This window comes from Prionailurus viverrinus, chromosome C2, assembly GCF_022837055.1.
Source record: "Prionailurus viverrinus isolate Anna chromosome C2, UM_Priviv_1.0, whole genome shotgun sequence".
In the NCBI taxonomy this organism is placed as follows: Eukaryota; Metazoa; Chordata; class Mammalia; order Carnivora; family Felidae; genus Prionailurus; species Prionailurus viverrinus.
The window spans coordinates 64722357-64744957 of NC_062569.1; the positions used below are offsets into that span (position 1 = coordinate 64722357).

At 42.0% G+C, this 22601-nt stretch overlaps 1 protein-coding gene across 2 annotated transcripts in view; it reads right to left on the reverse strand.

Moving 5' to 3' along the window:
• Positions 1 to 22601, reverse strand: part of PLD1 (phospholipase D1) — a 206978-nt gene that overhangs the window by 180147 nt on the left and 4230 nt on the right. Inside the window, exon 1 of one of the 2 annotated variants that reach the window (XM_047874311.1) lies at positions 275 to 398. The exons of the other annotated variant lie outside the window; for it this stretch is intronic. The gene's annotated coding sequence lies outside the window, so the exon portion shown is untranslated. Of the gene's footprint in view, positions 1 to 274; positions 399 to 22601 lie in introns of those variants that run through there. 2 annotated transcript variants of the gene reach the window in all.

Here is a 22601-nt window from a genome sequence, read left to right on the forward strand (position 1 = left end):
TCCGAATGCTTCCCACAGTGCCTGGCATAATACCTAATCAATAAACAGCTGTTGACAATACAAGTATACATTTCAGAGGGACTAATAAGGGAAAGTTCAACACAATGGTGGGTGTGCCTATTTTTAAGCTCAGCATTCTGTGTCCAGTAGTAAGTTAATACACTTAGAGATCCAGATTTTTTAATCGTGGGCTACTGCCAAATTATCCTTCAAAAAGTTTACCCCAACCGAAATGCCCATGATGAGGTTCCAACAATTTATGTACGTGCCTTACCTATACAACAGCACTGTCCATCAGATATACAGTGTGGGTCACAGATGTGAACCTGGGTGGCTCGGTGAGATTAAGCCCTGCATTGGGCTCCGTGCTGACAGCATGGTGCCTGCTTGGGATTCTCTCTCTCCCTCTCTCTGCCCGCTCTTGCACTCATGTTCTCGCTCTCTCTCTCAAAAGAAACAAACAGTTTTTAAAAAGTAAAAATAAACAAGTGAAAATAATTTCATGACATTTTATTAACCTAATTTATATCCAATATACTATGTAATTTCAACATATGATCAATACAAAAATTATTAAGGACATATTTTACATTTCTTTTGTGCTCAATTTCAGAAACCCAGTGTACATTTTACACTTAGAACACACCTCAGGTTGGATTGGCCACATTTCCAGTGCTTGATAGCCACACATATCCTTATCAAACTAGACAACACAGGTCTAGAATGTCCTTGAGGACAGAGGCTGCTTCCTTCAACCCTACACATTCCACAGTGATTTAAGTGCCACAAGCATGCTAAAATAAATGTGGAAAAGCACCAAGCACAATGCTTGCTGCATAGAAAGGGTTCAACAGCGGTTCCCTTTCCTTTACATGCAACAGACACTCAAATGCTTCTGAGATTGAGCTTCCAACGTGGAAATGGTGCTTCAGGATTAAGGCCATCAAGCTCTCTTTGCTCTGCCCTTGTGACACTTGTAACCTTAATGTGGCTTCAGGGCATGTGTTCCTAATATAAGAATATTCTAGCTACCAATAAACGATCCCAACTACACAGAAATAATAATTTCTTAAATAAATAAAATAGTATCCTGGTCTTCATCAGTCCCAGTGAGTTTGATTTCCAGCAGATATGCAGGGTTCATTCACCCCTGGCTGAATTAATGATAGTGCATTTCGGAAGCTGCAGAGCTAAAGAAAAGATTCAGGAAGTGAGAACCAGGCTGGAGCCAATCTCAAACGGCTGGTCAGACCGACCCTCCATTACTGGGTCGGGGATTTATAAAGCAACTGAGCCACAGAAGCCATTACTTGGACCTTGAATTCTCAAGGAATTAGAATAGAGCAAAGAAGTAAGAACGCTAAAAATGCTTAACATAATTAATTATTATTTAAGAATTCAAAAGGCATTTCAGAATCTCTTATGCCTCAAAACATTATAATCGTAAATTTATGTTTGATGGTACCATAAAAATTATGATTTAAACATTCGTGTTGTTTGAGCTTCTGTGATTTTGATTACATACTCAAATGCATATATTATATATATATATATATATCTGATATATCTATATATATATATCTGATATCACATATATATGATATAGGTATATATATCTATATCTATATCACATATATAATAGCTCAACCTGACAAAATTTCAACTGGAATAGGTAACATGGGAATTTCTCTACCAATTCTGGTCTCCCATGCAAATATTCTAGCCAGGCAAATATATCTTACAATACATGCATTGCCTTGTGGTTATGTCTCCTGCTAATTAAACCCTTTATTAATAAGTTATCATTGCCTTAAATCTTCCATTCTCTGTCCATCCATTCTTTGTTCCTTATACATTCACCCAAGGCATCCATCTAGCCCTTCACTGAACAAGCAGTCATGGAATGCACATCCCCAGTACACCACAGAGAGTAAGAAAATGTGGTCTTGGCCCCAGGGAAGCTCACAGTCGAATTCTCACAGCTCATTCTGCTTTTCCACTGCTAGTCTCTCTCTGAGATGCCCAAGGCTGCAGGTCTGTGCAGAAGTACCTACTAACAGGAACCTGGCTAAGGTTTTACGGACTCTGTATACAGTAAACTAGGCTGTCTGGTGAATTTCCTTCCTTAGACTATGGTCATCTGTGTTCAACACAGACTGACTTTCCAAATTAGATATGTTGAAACGGCCTATCTGCACTGAGTATTTTTACCCTTTTTTCTTAAGATCAAATGACTTTCTGTTGGCAATTCCTGCTGGGTTTTTTTTTTTTCCATTAAATAAATACCTGGGTGCCCCCAAGTGGCTGATGCTTCTCTCACACTGTAAGAACTGAGGACGAAATGCAGCAACCAAGAAAAACTTCACAACCATAATATTAACCTAAGTGAGAAGGGGATGAATTTAATAAGCACCAGGAAAGGAACCTAAAGTCTATTTGCATACTATAATGTATCTGATGTCAACATGCCCAGAAAAAAAAAGTTAAGGATATTTTTCCCTTTTCAATGTTCATGGTAGGGTCTTCATGGATGTGGTGGTTGACGTTCACAGTACGGTGTGTATTTCAGGGAGGGGGCAGTGGTGTTTCCGGTATAAACCGCACAAGCTGATACAGGGTGAGGGCAGACTCTTCCTATGAGGCAGCAAATTCACTGGGCCTGAATTTTGATTTGGGAAAAGGGAATACCTTTTCTTTCATTATCGAATGAAATTCCGATAATACAAGAACAAATTTGGACTAAAAAAAGAGAAAACAATTTTTTTAATTATTATCACTGCCAGCCTGAAGAACAAAAGGAACCTTTGTGTTTGTGAGTGCGCCTGCGTTTTCTCTGTGTGAGGACTAAAAGAAGGATGCCGATGGGTGATAGACATAAACAGGATTATCAGTTTACCAACTGCTGAGAAACCAGGTCAGGCCCACAGGCTGACAACACCAGGGAGGCGGCACGGATGAACTTTCCCTTAATGCACAGGAGGCTCTGATCACTCATACAGCTGAATCCATTCAGTCAAGAAACCAAACAGCTTGCCTCTGCTTTTCTAACTTCCCAAATAAGAACAAAACCCGGCAGACACAAACAACATAGCAACAAACAGAACAAAACAACAAACTTTGATTACACATTCTTTGAATGGTCCTAAAAAAACTTTTCATGTCTCCTGAACACTGACCCGGGAAAGTACCATCAAAATGAGGATGAAACTCAGTTCAGTCCTAGACAAAAATAGCTTTGACACATTTGCTGATCTGTGGTTCTCCACATACACAAAAACACATCACCTCCGAGCACGCTCCCACTTCCTAGAGTTCTATTTATATACTTCTATTGCCAAGTCCAAGGTTCTGTCTACACTTAAATTCTCTGTGGCCATTTATAGAGGTTGGTTTGCATCCATTAGTAAGACTGCTTATTTGAATTTTATTTCTTCCATCCAGTATCTACTGAATACCTGCTCTCTGTTACGCACTCTGCTAGGCACTGGGGATTCAAAAATGAGTAAGACAGACACTGTCCTCAAAAAGCTGGCAAACTCATGAAGGAGGCTGCCTATGGGGCCCAACAACAAAAGTATGCTGTGCACCCACAAAGCTGTGCATGAAAGAGCTGTGTGAACAACAGAGGGGGGCAGAAGTGATCCAGCATGCAGGAAAAATGGGTGGTCAGGGAAGACTCCAGGAAAGCATGGGATATTTTTATCTGTAAGTGGACAACGGAGGAAGGGCATCTTATTCAAAGAGCCCTAAGGCTAGAGAGCACATGGCATGGTCTGGCCCTGAGAATCTTAGCACAGAGCGGAGAAAGAGCGAAGTAGAGAGGATGTGTGTATAAAGCCGCGTGACTGCCACATTAAGAAAGGTCTTGCTATGATCTGATTGTTTGTGTCCCCCCCAGAACTCAGATGTTGAACTTATAACCACCAAAGATAAATGCACGTAGGAGGTGGGACCTTTGGGAGGTTCTTAAGTCACACACTTTTTTTTAGATCCATCACTCATGCATGCAACAATTCTTTATCAGCACTATGTGCCAGACATGGTACTAGACGTTATACTGGAGACAGCACAGCAAACAAAGCACAGCACCTGCTCTAAGGGGGCTGTCATTGTTGGCAGCAGTGGGGAGGGAGGCTGCAATAGCAAACATACAGCATAGAGCTCAGAAGAAAGAGCAGAGCAAGTGATGGAGCAGGACAAGGTCCTACTTTGGAAAGATGGCCAGGGAAGGCCTCTCTGGTAGGTTATGTTTAAGCAGAGAGGAAGGATATAAACCACATCGCAGTGGGAACCCTTCAATTCATATCTCATTAACTGCAGCAACATTCACTGCCCTTCTCAGAATCTATGTCCACTAAGGTCTATGACCTTAGTAATTTTGTTCCCATCTGCTGTTAAACCAGCCCCCAAGAAGATCTGGGTTCCTCATGGAATGTTCAGATGTGTTCTCAAAACCTGTAGTCCGTTCCCTCCTGCAAATCCACAGTTATGAAATCTCCACTCATGGGTTATACTAGCTCTGGCAATTTCGTGCCTCCTGGGCTCGCAGGGACTTTACCAATCCCTCCACCCACCTGACCACAAGGTTTCTGAGAAAGTCTCATTGGACACTATCTTGGCACAGAGTAAAGTTCAACAAATATTTGCTGAACAAATGAACGAAAGGCCCGATTCTGAATTACATCTGAGGGAATAATATACTTAAATTTGGTAGAAAAATCCCATAATGAAGACTTTATGTGTATTCTTTCCACAAAATTAAGCCCAAACATTTGTCATTCTGCTCTTCCCAAAAGTCACCAATTTCTTTTTTCAAGTGAATTTAAATCAGATAACAGAACTAAGTTTTTCAAATTCTTCACTGTCTAAAGATACTCACATCTATATTTAATACAAAAGAATATGGCAGTTCTGGAATTAGTGGTAATTAATACAAAACTTTGTGAATATACTAAAAATCACTCTAAAAAGGTGAACTTTATCATATGTCAACCATATATCAATAGAACCATTATTTTGCAAAACAATATAGAGGACTCTTCCAATAACAGATTAGTGAGCATCTCAATCTGATCAGTAAAAACAAATCTGCAATGCTAATTTTTCCTATAGTTACAAAAGCTATTATTAGCTTGAATAAAGAATGAAAGGCACCATTCGTATCTCTATCTACAAAAAGACAAAAAAGGTACAGGTGAGAAAAATAATTAGTGCTATGAAAAAAAATTGGACATCTTGCCATTAGTTTTAAAAGCGAATTTTAAGTTCTGTTAACTCTGATGAGTTCACAGTGGCTGATGAGCCTCAAAGCCCTTTACTTGCTTAATGAAAACATCAAAAATAAAGTCTTAACTATCTATAATAAACAGAGAGGGAAAATAATTAAAATGCACAAAACCAGGCTCTCATTGGCTACCAATGATGGTATCAGTCCACCTTCTTCCAGAATATCAGAAATGAGGAAACACCCCAGCTCTCTCGCTCTAGGTGACAATTAAATTGTGGCATTCGATGACTTTGTGATGTGTCTACTTGGCTAGCCTAAATACATGCCCCCAAATTACCTTTCTTGTATGTTTCCAGCATAAGCTGGTGGCCACGGATATTCTCTCACCAGTGCTAGAGGAAAGAAGCGAGGCAGCAGCCTTTTTAAAGCAAGCACACACCTTTTCCCAGTTATTCAGTCAATTACTAATTTAGTGCTGCTGTGAAGGGATTTTGCAGATGTATGTAATCAGTTGAATTTAGTCAAAGGAAATACTGAGTGGGACTGATGTAATTAGCTGAAAGCTCTAAAAAAAAAAAAAAAAAAAAAAAAAATACTTAAACCCTTCCTGAATTCAGAGACTCCAAGCATTAGCTCCTGCTCTTGGGGTTCCAGCCTGGTCATGATACACTCTTCTTGACTGCCTGAATTTCAAGACCTATGGATTTTAAGCATGCTTAGCAAGCCCCACAACTGAGTAAGCCAATTCCTTATAATAAATCCCTTAATCCATGTAACCCACTAGCTCTGTCACTAAAGAATCTGACTATTCCATAAGCTCTCTCCCAATCTCATGCAATGGGAGAACAGAAGATTGGAGGTGAATTAATTTTAAAAAATGAGTTTTATAATAATTTAGAGATGGAGTGAATTAAACACAATGCCACAGCTAGGCCAGTGTGCCTCAGCTCTGGCCAATGAGATACAGTAAGGAGTCCTGGAACTCTGAGGCATGAGACAGCAGGCCCATCTTCCCCCTCTTCACCCTCTGCCTGCTCTGTAAACATGAGGTTTGGCGCTCCAGCAGCCATCTTGGACAAGGGCCATAACCTGGAGAGAGCAGACTGGAGAGCTGGAGAGAGCCACCAGCCGGGGGTGCCCACAACCATCAGGCCAGCTCACAACTGCCTGCTTCCAGGCTGCTCTTACAGGACACGTAAAGCCACTATCTGGGGTGGGTCTCTGATACTTGTAGCTAAACACAATACCTAACTGATCCAAGGACTTTTTTCTCCAGTTTTCCTCTTCCCAGAGCAGTAAACTAACACATTCATGCTGGTGCATTAGAAGGAATAGCTATATTTAATTCCACCGCTATGTGCATGGAGACACATAAGTGTTTAAGAGGATTAGAGCGGACAAACAGTTACAGTGCAGGTCCATCTTTATTTCTCCGTGCTTCTATGCTCTGGCAAAAGAATACGAGAACGTTTTCACAGTCTGCACTAAATGTCTTCACGAAGCCACTAACTTTCATTCCCATAGAGTAGAATTTCATATGGCGAGCCTGTGGTCACATCCAAATCCACTTATTCGACACATTTGTGATGTAGAAAATTCACTCTACTATCCCTTTAGATAGGCTCTGCCTTTTCATGTTGGAGTCATCTAACGTCTCCCAAACCAACAACCCTTGAACAGGCCTGGAGTCGATTCTTTGCTGAATGGAAACCACACGGTCATTTCAAAGCCTATAATTCCGTTCAGTAGCACTGGGCTTTTGGGATGTTCATGAACATAACCACGAAGGGTCGCACACACTTTTGGTGGTGGCCTTGCCTGCTTGAGCTCTACCATGTCACTCTCTCAGGGTGAAAAACTGCCTGACATACCACACAGATGACAAATGTGAGAGAAAAAAAAAATATCAGGCCCATGACCAAAGGGAAAATGAAGTGATTAATATGGAAAACACAGCAAGAAACATCAAACAGGAAAAAGTTGACATTTCCCTTTAACTTAAAGTAAGTTTGTTTGCTCCTCACACGGACTATAAAAGGCTGGATCAAAGTATTGACGTGGTGCAAAAGTGTCAGAGGTCTTCCTGACCCTGGGTCGTTTATGATACTGCAGAGTCTCTGACTCCTTTTTTTCAGAGGGAGGAAAGGAGCTGAGTTAACATAATCATAAGTCTGAATAGATAAACTTGGGAAACTGTAAGTGTGAACACAATGGGCCAAACTGTTCCCAGCATGAGCCACAACGGTGGTGCCTCAGGTCCTTTGTGCCATTTCCTTCCGTTCAGAGTTGCCTGGACATTCCTCCCTGTCTGGTTCTGGGGCCCCTCACCCCTGACACCATTCCTGAACACTGGTGTTCCTTGGGGTTCTGAGCTCTGGCTAGTCTACCTGTCAATGTCTCCCATTCACCATTCTCACAGGAGAGGTGTTTGTCTCCATCATGGCTTCACCCGCTTTACTACTCTCAATATCACCATTTCTTTCCTCTCTTTCTCCCAAATGTCCACAACCCACTGAACTTATTGTTCCAGAGGCACCTAGTTTATCAAGTTCAAAACTGAGCACAATTCAAATATGCCTCACACCTCAATTGCATCCTCTTTCCCTTTCCCACAGCCCGGCCACACATGCACCGCCCTCCATATTCCACACCTCAGTTACTGGCACCACCGTGCACCCAAAGGCCATTACCACACTTGCATCTACTCTACCTTACTTTTCTACTAAGAGTAGTGGGGGCTGGATGACCCAAAAATGAAATTCATCCGTCTGTGTGGATGGATCAGGGGGATCCTGGCCTTCAGGCCTTCATCTGCACCAGCTAATCTGCAAGGGGAGAAGGGGGCCTTTCGACAGGGAGACCGCTGTGACTTCTGGGGGCCAAACCAGGAGAGGGAAAAGGGGCTGCAGTCAGCAGCTGCTTGAAGAAATGCAGAATCTTCCCCCTTGCCTCTGTGAGTCACGGAAAAACACACCCAGCAACTTCAGGCTCCTTGACACAAATTTATGCAAGGCATGTGAGGCACACACCAGGTTCCAAAATCTTTCTAGCGTCTCCTCCCCCAGATTTGCAAACAGGAAAATAAGGCCTGGCACATGGCTTCCTTGGCATGGATCCCAGGCTCCAGGAAGGCACCCACAGCTATGGCAGGGGTAGGGATTCACCCTCAAATCATTTTGGCCCATGGTCATCAACAAAGAAGCCAAAGCCAAAGACAGCCAAGGACACAAGCTCTGTAAGCACAGGTAAGATATCTCTAACATTCCCAGAGTACCTGGAGGAGACTTAATAAAGGTCCTACATATCCACATTTGAACACAGACCAGTAAAATTTGCATTGTCTCTATTAACCTGACTTCATTTGAATCCTCATGCCGGTAGAGTCTGAAGACATTCTCCCCGTCTGTGTTCTGCTTTTCATACCTACTATAACTCAGATGCTTTTTCCCTACACCCCCTTTCAAAGTATTTCTACAGATCGCTACCAAAGTGATCTTCTAAAATTATAACTCCAGTCATGTGCTAGGCTGGCTCATCCCGGCTCCTGAGAACTCATTGGTAAATTTTCAAAAATGTTATGAATCAGTTGTTAAATATAACATTTATGAAAGACTAAATTATATAAACTTACAGTGAAATAAATTATATTAAACCCAAAGATAGTAAGTACTTAAAACGCATAACTTCTTGACTACTTTAATTCATTTCACTAAGATCTATGACCCTGAGGTTATTTAGATCTATGTTGCCCACATGCGAAAATACCATGAAATGTGCTACAGCAACTTGAAGTTGGCTGTAATGGGAGGGTTTTCACATGGACACTGACAAACCCTATAAATCATAGTCTGATTTTTGTTTTGTCGATTGTCTAGCCTTAAAAAACTGGTGGAGTGGGGCACCTGGGTGGCTCAGTCGGTTAAGCGTTCAATTTCGGCTCAGGTCATGAGCTCACGGTCCGTGAGTTCGAGCCCCGCGTTGGGCTCTGTGCTGACAGCTCAGAGCCTGGAGCCTGCCTTGGATTCTATGTTCCTCCCTCTCTATGCCCCTCCCTGACTCGTGCTCTATCTCGCTCTGTCTCTCAAAAATAAATAAATGTTAAAAACAATTTTTTTTAAACTGATGGAGAAAATGTTAATATGTGGTGCCTGTAGTAACTATGTTGTGAATTAAATGAAAAGTTAAGGAAATAATTCTTCTAATACTATCCAATTCACAAAGATGCATAATGAACAAGTGAAGGTCTGGGATATGCCTTCATTGTTTCACTTTGATCTTACTCCATACTGTAACAGGAAAAAATCAACTACCCTCTTTTATCAATTGTAATCATAGGTTGGCTATAAATACAAGAGTTTAGCATAAACCCAACAGAAACCTGTCAGACTCAATTAGCTAAACGGACTTTATGATCAAGAAAATTGTATGTTTTATTATTTATTTGTAAATTGTGTGCTACACAACCTTTATGTGAGGACATTTTAAAACAGACATATATACATACATATGTATACACACACGCACATTTATTTTTCTGTAGAGCTGGTTGTTAAACATTTACCAGCACACCACTGCAGAAATCTGACTAGGTGATTCCTTTGTTTAAAATCCCTTGATAGCTCCCTAGGTCGGCTGCCTTTCATGCTCTGCTTTAAATCCTCTCAAACTCACCTCGTATTCCTGCCATTGTGATGGCAGCCAGTCCCATGAAGAATCTGGCCAGCTTCGTTTAAGTGCAACCTGACAGGGCCTCTCCAGCCCAGGCTTCTCCAATACTGCCTCATGAGGTGCCCGGGGGAACCCACCTAGCAGTCAGGCTAGGGGTAGCCAGTGAAAAAGTGGAGCTGCCTTTAATCAACAGGAGACAAGAAATCGATAAGAGCTTCTCCCTTCACCTTCTCCAGGTGAGCTGCGCCGACATACATTTCATAAGACTTCTCCTGAGACGATCCCCTGGAATCAAGCAATCAGTTGCCCCTGGCAATAGCCAACTCCATAATGCCTGCTTCCTGGTATGACTCTCCCTGGTCCCTCACTCCTGCTCCCAGAGAGCATTCCCAATTAAACTGCTTCACACAGACATTCCTACAGGATAGAGCCCACGCTCCTTATCTGAACAGTAATGCCCTTCTGAAACAGGGCCTCCAGCTACCTCTCCAGCTTCATTTCCTAGCATGTCACACCCTGGTCACAAGAATACACATACTCTTTTCCATCTCTGATGCTTTGCTCATGCTGTTCCCTGCTTAGAATTCTAGGGGCATGCAGAGAGGCATAAAATTCTGTAGTTTACTATATCCACAACCTTACAAATGAAGAAATTGAGACCCAGAGTAGAAAGGTCTGGCCCAAGGTTTTCAATGGCTAATTTAAGACAGATCTGAAAGCTGTCCTGGTTTGTATGGGCTTCTGCTTCTGGTTCCTACTGTGTCCATGAATAGCTACGTTCTAGTCCTGAAAGTCTACTGAATCGTTTCCTCTTTCAACCTCCCAAAATACACGGGTTTCCATTCCCTTTAAACTACTACTTTTTATTGCCTGAGCCATTTTATCTCTCACTAAAGAAACAGATAGTAATTGACTTTTACTCAGTGATTCAGTCCAGTTCCTCAAACATTTGCTGGCCCCTTTATACAATCACTCATGATGAGTTCAGTGAGAAACACAAAAATGAATCAGACATGTTCTTTACTCAAAAGGAGTTTATGATCCAGAGGAAAAAGAGGCTTGTGCACAAATATACCAGTATATGCTGTGAGTATTATAATAGGAGAACAAGCCAAAAAGATTTAAAATATCTACTATAGTTATTTAAAATACATGCATAGAATTACAAGAAGAAAATGTCCACATGCATAGTATATAAAATAGGAGAAAGACATACTTAGAAAACTTTAAGCAAAACTATAAGTTCAAAAAGAAGACTACTTACAGATGTAAATATTTTCGAGTCAATGATTATCCAGGATCAACCAATTAGCAAATATATTAATTAGTGCCTATTACATACAGGCCATTTGCTTTTCACACAAATACATTCTGTGATGTTCAGACAATAAGCAACCAAAACATTGATTACAATCAAACAAAAAGAGACCTTTAAAAAGGCATCTGGTCCAGCACCCTCCTAAAGAAACCAAGGTTTCACCTGTTCGTTTTCTTATCCAATCTATTTTCCCTGAGGGATCTATCTGTCCACACTCCTTCTTCTGCAACAACTCAGACTTGAATCCTCAGTCTCTCTTGACCTTTCCACCTCCCTCATCCCCAGCAGCCAATCAACTCCCACATCTATGACTTGTGCATAGATCCATCCCACCACTGTATCTTTCCCACCTTCACGCTCTTCTTCAGCTCCACTCCTGCTTGGAGATCGAGCTGCCCCAATAATTCCTGAAACCACTGTCACTTCCAAAGCCATTCATCACAATGCCAGAGGTGGTGCCATTCTTAAGCATGGCTCTGATCATGCTGTTCCCTTGCTGACAAGATCCAAAAACCAAAAACATGTTTAGTTTAACTTTCTAGCTCTCTCATTCTCATTCTCTCATTCTCTCATTTCTCTCAGAAACAATTCCATCTGTTTCTGGTTGTTGTTCCCCCACACCAACACTCAGCCCACCGATGCTAGACTCTCCCTAGCTCCCACACACATCCTCGCATCAAAGGACTGGGATGGTGCCATCCCCCAAATGCCCTACCTGTCAAGGCTTTATCCACTTGCCAAGATCCTGCTTGGCCTCTCTTGCTTCCATTAGGTCTTCTTAGATCTCCAGTTCATTCATCTTTTGATCCACTTCTCCACACCCTGTTGTCCACATTACTTGTACTTATTTCACAGCATTAATCTTTGAATTGTGGTTACTGATGTGTCAGCTAAACCATTAGGTCAGTGGTTCTCAAATCATGGTCCCCAAACCAGCAGCATCAGCATCATCTGGGAACTTGTTAGAAATGCAAATTTTCTGCCCAGCCCAGACCTACTGAATCAGAAACTCTAGGGTGAGGCTCAGCACTCCGTTCTGATGAGCCCTCCAGGGGATTCTGATGCGCAGTGGAGTGTGAGAACCACTGAACTAGACCGTAAATCCCCCGAGGGCAGTGACTAGGACTACAGTTCATTTATCCCAGCTCTGGAGGAAGGGCCTGAAACAGACAAGAGCACTAGTGGAATTTCCGGAAATAAATTGCCCAGGGTCACACTAAGTCAGTTGCAGAGACAAAACAAGAACTCGGGGGTATCGTGAATATCAGACCATGGTTCTTTCCAGCATGGCCACAGTCTCTAATTATGAGTATAGACCATTTAAGTTCACGCATAAACACCCACGTGTTGTAGAAAATGCACTTAAATTACCTAAGAATGACAAATTGTACAAATAAGGTCATTTTTGGTCTGTAACTTCAAAAGGATGAGTTAGTGGAGCTAGTCAAGAAGGCTGACTTAGAGATGTCCTGCTTGTATGAAAGGAGAGATCCTGCAGGAACTGAAGAATAATCAGCCACTGAATCTGTGTTCCTCAAACGTCTCGCAGGACTGAAAAAGTAAATTATGCTCACCGAATGGCTTTAGAGGCAGACTCAGGAGGCTGTCTTTTTAAAAACGTACCCTATTGTAGCTATCTTTCTTTTAAATGCATTTTTCAAGTAAGCAGCTTTTGACCAAAACATCTGCAAATATCTTAATAATGTGAAAAAAAAGCTGGCATTTACTAATATGAATAAGTTTTTAAATTTCTCACTTATTTATTTTGGGCCTCGTATTTAAAATTGACTAAAGTTGGCTACATTTTTTTTTAATGTTTATTTTTGAGAATGAGACAGACAAAGAGTGAAGGAGGAAGGGCAGAGAAAGAGAGAGACACAGAATCTGAAGCAGGCTCCAGGCTCTGAGCTATTAGCACAGAGCCCGATGCAGGGCTCAAATTCACAAACTGCGAGATCATGACCCGAGCCAAAGTTGGACGCTTAACCAACTGAGCCACCCAGGCACCCTGAAGTTGGCTACATTTTTTGAGAGCTTATTCTTTCTCTTTCAATCTTTAGAATCCTTAAAGGCTTATTTCTCCTCAAGTGCCGTTCTTCCTTATGTTTCGTGATGGCTGTCATGCGAGCCATCACGTGGGAAAACCCATTTTCCATTTTTTTCATGACTCACTTGTGAAACGATAGATAAATGGAAGTATCACTGACCCCTTAAAATGTGAAACCTAAAGAAACTTTAAAGAGAAGGGGAAAGTACTCAGGCTACTGAGTCCAGGTAACCTCACCCACACACGAGTAAGATTGTCCTCTTGTTATATAATCAGCAAAGGCAGGAAAGTGGGCTGGATAAGATCAAAGAGGACCGGTCAATGCTATAGGAGGCATTGCAGAGCTGAGAAGAGTGTGCTCAGTGAATTACCATCACTTAAACATCCTCTGCTAATGTAATTCTAAACTCATTTTGGCAGCATTAAGCAGTGGATCTACATTTTGAAGAAAACCAAGCCTCTGTTTTGAGAAACTATGTCCTCAAGCCTAACCTCTGAGGAGAAGAGGTTTCAGGGTAGCTGGTGAGGCTACAGGTTAATTCAGGGCCTAAAGACCCTCAGTTGAGGGGGTGGGGGGTGTCACCATCCTCCCTGCCCTGGGGCAGTGACACCTCCCTTGCACATCAGCTCTGAGGGCTGTGGTGAAGAGACTCCAAAGCTAAAGAAGCCTAGGCCTTATGTAAAACCGTGTCTCTCCATCCCTGCCCCACACCCAGCTTGATCTGTGTGCTATGATGAAGAAGAGAAATTATATTCATTGTTTCTGGTCATTCCTGCTCATTGAACACATGGTCATTTTAGTTATGGACAAATTTCATAGCCTCTCTAGGTCCTTGGCCCTAGGAAATCACCGTGTAAGGAAAATTTTACTACCTAGAAGTAATCAGATGAATCAGTAAGTCTATGACTTAGTGAAGAAACAAATAAATGGAGAAAAAAAAAATCCTGGGTGGAATCAAAAGACAGTATGAATATAGGCACCAGTTTGATTAGAAAGAATGAGAATTGAATGTCTGATCTGGCTGTGTTAAAATATTTTTTTTAAGTTTATTTATTTACTTTGAGAGAGTGTGAGTGAGGGAGGGGTAAAGAGAGAGGGAGAGAGAGAGAGAAACCCAAGCAGGCTCCACACTGTCAGCACAGAGACTGATGTGGGATTCGAACGCAGAAAACCGTGAGATCATGACCTGAGTTGAAACCAAGAATTGAGAATCGGACACTTAACCAATTGAGCCACCCAGGTGCCCCACTATGTTAAAATAATTCTAATTATAGTCAATCAAGTGAAGTGCTTATCCTTTATGCTTAACTTGTGCTTAATTATCATGCAATACAATAATGACTTCTCAACATGTTCAAAATTAATACTGTTACTCTTTATTTGATTGCAGCAGTAAACCCATCATGCCTCTCTAGCCAGATGTCAAGGTCCAGCTCTGGGCCTATTGCTTGATCCTGCTGGGAACTGACTCATAGGCCTGAGTTCACTTGGCCACTTATGGGGTCAGCCATGCTGAGATGGGCCTCATACTCTCTGTAGGAAGACTGAGTCCTCAATGGGGCATCAGAGCACTGGGGCCACATGGGTAACCCACTCCCCCCGAAACACTAACCAATACCTGGCCCAAATGGCCAGGTCATCTGGTCTCCACATATAATTGCCCCCAATTTGATTTTAAAAAAGGAGAACTTGTCTATGACTAAAACCACTCTCTAAAGTATTTCTGTATGTGTGAACTGGCACAGAAACAAGAATACGTTAAAGCCCTGAATTTTAGAACAAAATTGACTAATGAAATACAAAAGAAAATCTGTAACAGTAAAAGAAGTAAAGGGAATGAAATATTTTTAGGATGCTTTTCCTTTATTTTAAGCCAGGTCCGTAAGCATGTTAGGATATGATAGGCTTTTACATGCTTTTAAAAAAAGGTGATATATAGGTTTATATACAATTTATTTAATTTTATTCTTCAGCAGAGAAAAATGCTATACATAGGAAATTTGTTTTAGAAAACAGAAAACATGCAAGATTGGCGTGAGGCTTCCTGTAACAAGTCTACCATTCTTCCAGCAGTAAGAAGGGTAAGAAGATGCTGAGTAGCATTTTCAAAGTTTCTATTTAAGGAGAATTTAAAGAAAAAGAGATGGGAAAGCCAAACGTTATTCTTAAACCCCTGTACGTTATTCCACATCCTAAAGAATTTTTAAAAAACAAATGACTACAACTTTCCCTATAGCTGATCTCAGCAATAATTTAAAGTACTGAGTGCAAAGTCAGTATACAATAGGGGAAAAAGGTGCCTTTTGACCTCCACCACTCCAAAAAACACCTGAAATACCTACATTTTAACTTTACTCCTGCAAAAAATAAAGAAAAATCTAAGTGACAATTTGTTCTTGTCCTTGATACAATGCGATGAGAGTGGTATTTTACCTCTGTGGTTTTCCTCTCAAAAGCCATGATGCTAGTCCAATCAGGAGAAAAACATCATAAAAGTTACGACTGAGGGACGTTCTACAAAACACCAGTACCCCTTCAAACGGCCAAAGACATCAAAAACACAGAAAAGTCTGAGAAACAATCATCGCCAAGAGAAGGCGGAAAAGAAAGGATGTTAGGGGAAAACTAAGGAAATCTGAGTAAGGTATGGACTTTAAGTTAACAATAATGCAGTAATATTAGTTCGTTAATTTTAACAAATGTACCGTTCCAATGTAAGATGTTAATAACAGAGGAACTTTGCAACTTTTCTGTAAATCTGGAACAAAAAGCTTATTTTTTGAATGGAAAATACACAAAATTAGTTTTTAATGAGATGCTTTTATAGAAAGTGGGGTTTAGAGAAGTTCCAGAGCTCTGCTCTCTGTATTCCAAACCCACCCCAGTTCCAATCCTAGCCTGCCCCTGAAACACAGAGCGGTTTGAAAACCACTATGTGGAAAAACTGGAACATGTTATCATTACCAAGTGCCAGCCCATTCCAGATGGTGGGATAGTCCTGACTCCAGCGGACTGAATGACTTGGACCACAAGCTCCAGGCAGGCCGAACCACATCTTACCCCCACAAGCACATGCTGAGCACTCAAAGGACTTTGCTTAATAAATTCTCCAATGCCAGCATGAGCAAGAGCCATTGCAAACACAGGGTGATGGCTTTCACTGTCAACTCTGTTAGCCTTCTTGGCAACAGATCTGCAAAAATTACCTCACCATTAGTCAAGCCTGGTGAGATGGGATGGGACAAACCTCTCCCACATGCATTTGTGGTCTCTTGGTGTCTTACAGAGGGATGCACACCCCCTAATTCTCATCACCCTGCCCAAATGGCTCCTGGTAGAACTCAAAAAGACTTTAGGGGAAACAGGAGTTTCCCAAAATTAATCAGACTTACTTTACATCACTTTTATGTTTTTGTTGCTCCATTCTGTCATAGATCATTCACCCACAGGGCAAATGGGTGCAGCTGAATCAAATCTTTACAAGCTCTCCGAAAATGAAAGGTGACCTTCGCGTAGAAAGCTACAGATTTTATTTCCCATTGGTCAAGAGTGACCCTTGTTCCAAATGGCAGTCATATCCCCACAAAGAATCATTGCCACAGATATGATAACATCTGCAAGTTCAGAAAAGAACAATTAGGAAAGCAGTCGAGCCATCTGAGAAGCCAGGGTTCACGCTACCATTATATACTCACATAGCAGTTTGGAGAGGCATCCAGCCAACAAGTAATTAATGAGCACCTACTACATGCCGGGCAAGACCCTGATGTCACAGAGTTTACATTCTTTTGTAGAAAACTCTGAATTCAAGAAAACAAGACACAAGGAAGAATTCAGATAGGGCTAAGTGCTGGGATGAAAATAACCCATAATAAGGGCTCAGAGGGATGAGTCTGTGGGCAAAGCAATGCAGACTGAGTGAGGAAGCAGATTTCATGGTCAGGGAAAGCTTTTGTAGGGAGGTAACATTTGAACATCCTGTCTTGGACCTAAATGTTAAAAAGACACAAGCCATGCAAGGACTTAGGAGAAGGGTGTTCCAGGCAGAGGGAATGGCGTCATGCAAAGGCCTCCAGGTGGAACCCAATGTGGTATGTTCCAGAAACAGAACCCTCCTGGCAACCCCAAGGGATGGGCAACTGCAGTTCAGAAAGGCAAACACGAAGGCTAACAGATAGACCCGGCACCCGCGACTCCCCTGTTAGCCTTCCTGTGCTACACAGAGCTTTCCCCCTAGCCAGGAATCCAGGACTTAACAGAACTGAATTCTGACAAATAGATTTATGGGTCAAAGAGTCACCCTTTGAATGCAGTTTCATGGAATGAGAATTTGAGGCCAAACATAAAAATCAAAGCTCCCATGTGACCAGGGCCCAGTGGCCCAACTGACCTGACACTAAACAGAGTACATGAGACACCAGAGCTGGGCAGCAAGGGCCCACAGGGCCAAGCAGGTGCATGGAATGGGAACTCACCAAGTAGCCCCCTTCCCCAAGCATCCCAATTTAGTAGGTATGTGATAGAACCTGGGAATCTGAGTTTAAATAGTTCCCAGGTGATTTTGTTTAGGCAGACCTTAGAATGACTGTGATGGAGGGTAGGGAGAGGGCATTGGGGGGTGGGGGGGGGGGGAGGGAAGACTAGGGTATGAATAGGGTAGAGTCAGAAAAATCCTACCTATGCAAAAGAATAGAGTCAAGGATTACATTGAATGCAGTTGTGATCTAAAATGTTTGGAACCAATCACAATCGTACCACGTAATAGAAAAAAGACAGATAAGCACATTGTATAAGTCGGTGTATTTCTTTCCCTCCAACCACATATCCAATTGAGAACTATCACAGCAGAAAAAAACTGAGCAAGTCTCTTTGGTCACAGTAAGAAAGAAGGAGGGAGTAAAGAAACTTTAATATTCCACAGGGGTAAAGACAATGGTGTGCTGAGGGCAGGGGAGAAGCCCTAACTGTACTGCTGCCTATCTCCATGGTGTAAATATTCAAACCATGGCCAGTTTCAAGCTCCTAACATGATGTCACTGAACACGCATTTTGAGAAAAGATGGGCAATAGTTACAGCATTTTTGCCATACGGAACCAACAGATGTAAACAACTTCAAGGACATAAATAACAGATTCAGTAGAATATAATCAGTAAGTGAGGACTTGTGGTGTTTATTGCCTTTGCTTTCAGTATAACTTATTTAATGCAATAAAACCTAAATCTTAGATAATTTTATTTTTAATAATAGCATCTTTAGGGGTGCCTGGGTGGCTCAATCAGTTGAGCGTCTAACTCTTGATTTCAGCTCAGGTCATGATCCCAGGGTCGTGAGATGAAACTCTGCTTTGGGCTCTGTGCTGAGTGAGGATCCTACTTAAGATTCTCTCTCTCTCTCTCTCTCTCTCTCTCTCTCTCTCTCTCTCTCTCAATCTCTCCCTCTGCCCCTTTCCCACACTTGTGCTCTCTCTCTCTCTCAAATCATCATCATCATCATCATCATCATCATCATCATGGCACCTTTAACAACGGGCTCACAAAATCCTGGGACATTTAAAAATCACCTCTTCATATGAGCCAGTTCTAGCACACCTCTGGCAAGAGCTTTGAAAGAGCAGTCCAGTGCCTTTCCTTTCCATTCCTCTTTTTGTGTCTTAGTCTTCTCTTCCCTACCATAAAGATATGGCAGTGCCTTCACATCTACTCCTAGGAGCCCTGGGGTTCCAGACTGAGGGCCAGCTGGTGCCAGGTGGCAGTCAGGGAGGGAAGGCTGGAAGAAGCAGCCAGCTCACTGTTCCCACATAGGAACTGTCAATAAGAACAGCTCTCCTTTTGGGTATTTTACATACTGGGATTTCACAGAAGAGCTCATTCAGAAAAGTGGTTCTTGGGGAGTGGGGAACGGTACCTGTCATTTTTTTTAAGTGTGAAAATTTCTGGTCAAAATTATTGACAGTCTCTGCTTCCATTCATGATTTGTGTGGATACGCATTACCCACACCCCTATAAACATTACACTGCCAGCGATGCCCTCCTCACATACAATGGGAAGCTAAAGAACGTGATGGGGAAAAAAAAGAGAATGTGATAAGAAGGGTGTTTTGCCAACATAGCATGAGCTAGTTCACTCTTATCTTGAAAGTATATTTTTCTTCTTAATTGTAAATATATTTTAAAAACACACCCCTAGGGGCGCCTGGGTGGCTCAGTCAGTTAAATGACTCAGGTCATGATCTCATGACTCAGTTTGTGGGATTGGGCCCCATGTCAGGCTCTGTGCTGAAGATGGAGCCTACTTGGGATTCTCTCTCTCTCTCTCTCTCTCTCTCTCTCTCTGCCCCTCCCCTACTCCTCCAGCTCTCTCTGCCTCTCTCTCTCAAAATAAATAAATAAACTTAAAAAAATAAAAATAAAAATCACACCTCTATACATATACTCATTGGTAAAGAGCAATGAATCACGCTTCTATTAAATGCTATGCTTCTACTAAATGAATCAGGATTCCTCTATTACATGCCATGCTACACTAATGGATTAATAAAAATCAAATTTTCAGGGTGCCTGGGTGGTTAAGTTGGTTACGTGAGCGACTTCGGCCTAGGTCATGATCTCGCCATTCCAGTGTTTGAGTGCTGCATCAGGCTCTGTGCGGACAGCTTGGAGCCTGGAAACTGTTTCAGATTCTGTGTCTCCCTCTCTTTCTGCTCCTCCCCTGCTCATGTGCTCTCTCTCTCTCTCTCTCTCTCTCTCTCTCTCTCAAATAAATGAAACATTTAAACAAAATTTTATAAAAAGAAAAAAAAAGAAAAATCACATTTTCTAGCTAACATCAAAACATACACCCCAATAGGGGCACCTGGGTGGCTCAATTGGTTGAACATCTGACTTCAGCTCAGGTTATGATCTCATGGCTCATGAGTTCAAGCCCCATGTCGGGCTCTGTGCTGACATCCCAGAGCCTGGAGCCTGCTTCAGAGTCTGTGTCTCCCTCTCTCTGCCCCTCCCCTGTTCATTCTCTCTCTCTCTCTCATAAGCAAACATTAAAAAAAAATTTTTTAAGCATACACCCCAAAAGAATAATTATCAAAGGCATACAGTTCATTCTCTCTAGTTGTAACCAGCTTTGTAGCCAGAAATCTGTCCACTGCTTTCTCATCACTGGGTCTCATGGAAATCCACTCTCATTCAAGATTTCCTCCCAGGAAAAATTAATTTCTCCCTCAGTCCCTCAGTCATATTCCCATAGGGCTACATCTCCATGTCTGTCCTAGCAGCAATTCCCATTTGCACGGTTTTTTATGGATGTCACTCTTACACAATTTGGGAGGGAGGGGAGGGAAATGTGTGAAAGAAGGGAGCCTAACATTTACTGTGCCATTTCTATGTTCCAGGCTCTACGCTAAACATTTTATAGGCGTTGTTTTGCTGTCTTCACAACAATCCTATGAGATAGGTACTATTTTTATCCCTGTTCTACAAGTGGAGAAATTAAGGCATAGAAGATTTTTTTTTTCAATTTTTTTTTTCAACGTTTTTATTTATTTTTGGGACAGAGAGAGACAGAGCATGAACGGGGGAGGGGCAGAGAGAGAGGGAGACACAGAATCGGAAACAGGCTCCAGGCTCTGAGCCATCAGCCCAGAGCCCAACGCGGGGCTCGAACTCACAGACGACGAGATCGGGACCTGGCCGAAGTCGGACGCTCAACTGACTGCGCCACCCAGGCGCCCCAAGGCATAGAAGATTTTTATGTTACTTGTCTTAGGCCACAGGGTGCTGGAGTCCTCAGCTGTGAATCCCAGCTCTCTGGCACTAGGCTGAGGCCCCTAGTCATTATCTTTCCCAGTGAGGACTTTGTGGAGCCCAACTGTGCCTCAGAAGCCTCAGAGACCTACTTTGCTTAGTCACTGCCCCATCACCCTGCACTTCCAGTCACAAGAGTAGCAGCTCGGTGTTGGGATTGAGGGGAGGTAAGAGTTGGGGTTAGTCTTTGCTCCATGTTCCTAGCTTTGAAATATTTAAGTATCCCAACAGGTGGGTTTTTCCTTAGGATATAGGATTCTGGCTGGATTTCCCCCCCTCCCTTCTCTATTTTTATTGTTGTTGTTCTTTTTGGCATCACAATCATGTTAGCATCCCAAATATACTTCATCTCCAAATCCTCTACCCTTAGCTTAGCTTACAGGTTTTTACTCCAAAGTGGGAACAATGGTGAGATTTTTTAAACAATGTCAAATTTCACCTTCAATTTGCTGTTTTTCCTACTCTTAGCCCCATTTATCAAATTTCCCACTTTGGGTTCTGCATTGTCACATCCCCTCTCCCTCATACATCTGGAAGTGTTTTCCTGCTCCAAGCCATGGAACCTCCATCCCAATCCATTGCTACCTCTCCAATCTCATTTCAAAGGACTCTTTCATCAAAACTTGGGTACAGAACACTGAAAAAAAAAACTTTAAAGGCCAAAAAATTGAGCACAGTTGCTAAATTCCACAGACGGCTCGCTCCACATCTACAAACGTATTTGTAAGAGTGGTTCAACGGCACAGGAGAACAAATAACGAAGTAAAACGCTAGCCATAAAAACCTTCTTTTCTGGAAATATCTATACATTTTGAATGAAATGAATCATACCATCTTCATTCATCTATTAAATGCACCTTTTCATTCGGTTCACAACTATTGTTCACCATAATGGACACTGGAGAGACAAAAATGAAAAAAATATATAGTCTAGGGCCCCAAGGATCTTACCTTCTCATGGGAAACACAGGAAATAAAGAAAAAGATTGCAAACCTAGTGATTCCTAGTGATCATGCTCTATATAAAGTCCACGCATACCAAAGTGCTATAGAGAAAAACAGACTGGATCGGTATGAAGATCCCAAGCAAGTGCTAAAGTATCCCCGGGTATCTCCTCCCCATCCTCTGTCGATCAGTAATGGTTTTAAACAACATTGAAGTCACTTCACGATAAACCAAAGGAAAGATAAATTTCAACTCCGTCTGGCATCTCCAAGGGCATGAAGAGGTAACACACCAAAACACAGCCTTGTGTAGGAACTGACAAGGTTTTAGCACTGTCCTTCTGTGCCCCCTCTTTTGCTTCCTCCTCTCTACATTTGTTTCTCCCTCCCTGCCCACCACTTTTCTTTTCCCATGTTTATTCCTTATTCTCCTTCATCCAGATGTACTGTCTATAAAAGCTCACTTTGAAAAAAAATCCCTGTTGAATACTGAACTTTGATTTTCCTGTTCTCAGTACAAAGTTTGTCAGTTTATGCCCTTAGACGTGTGTGTGTGTGTGTGTGTGTGTGTGTGTGTGTGTGTGTCTCAACAAA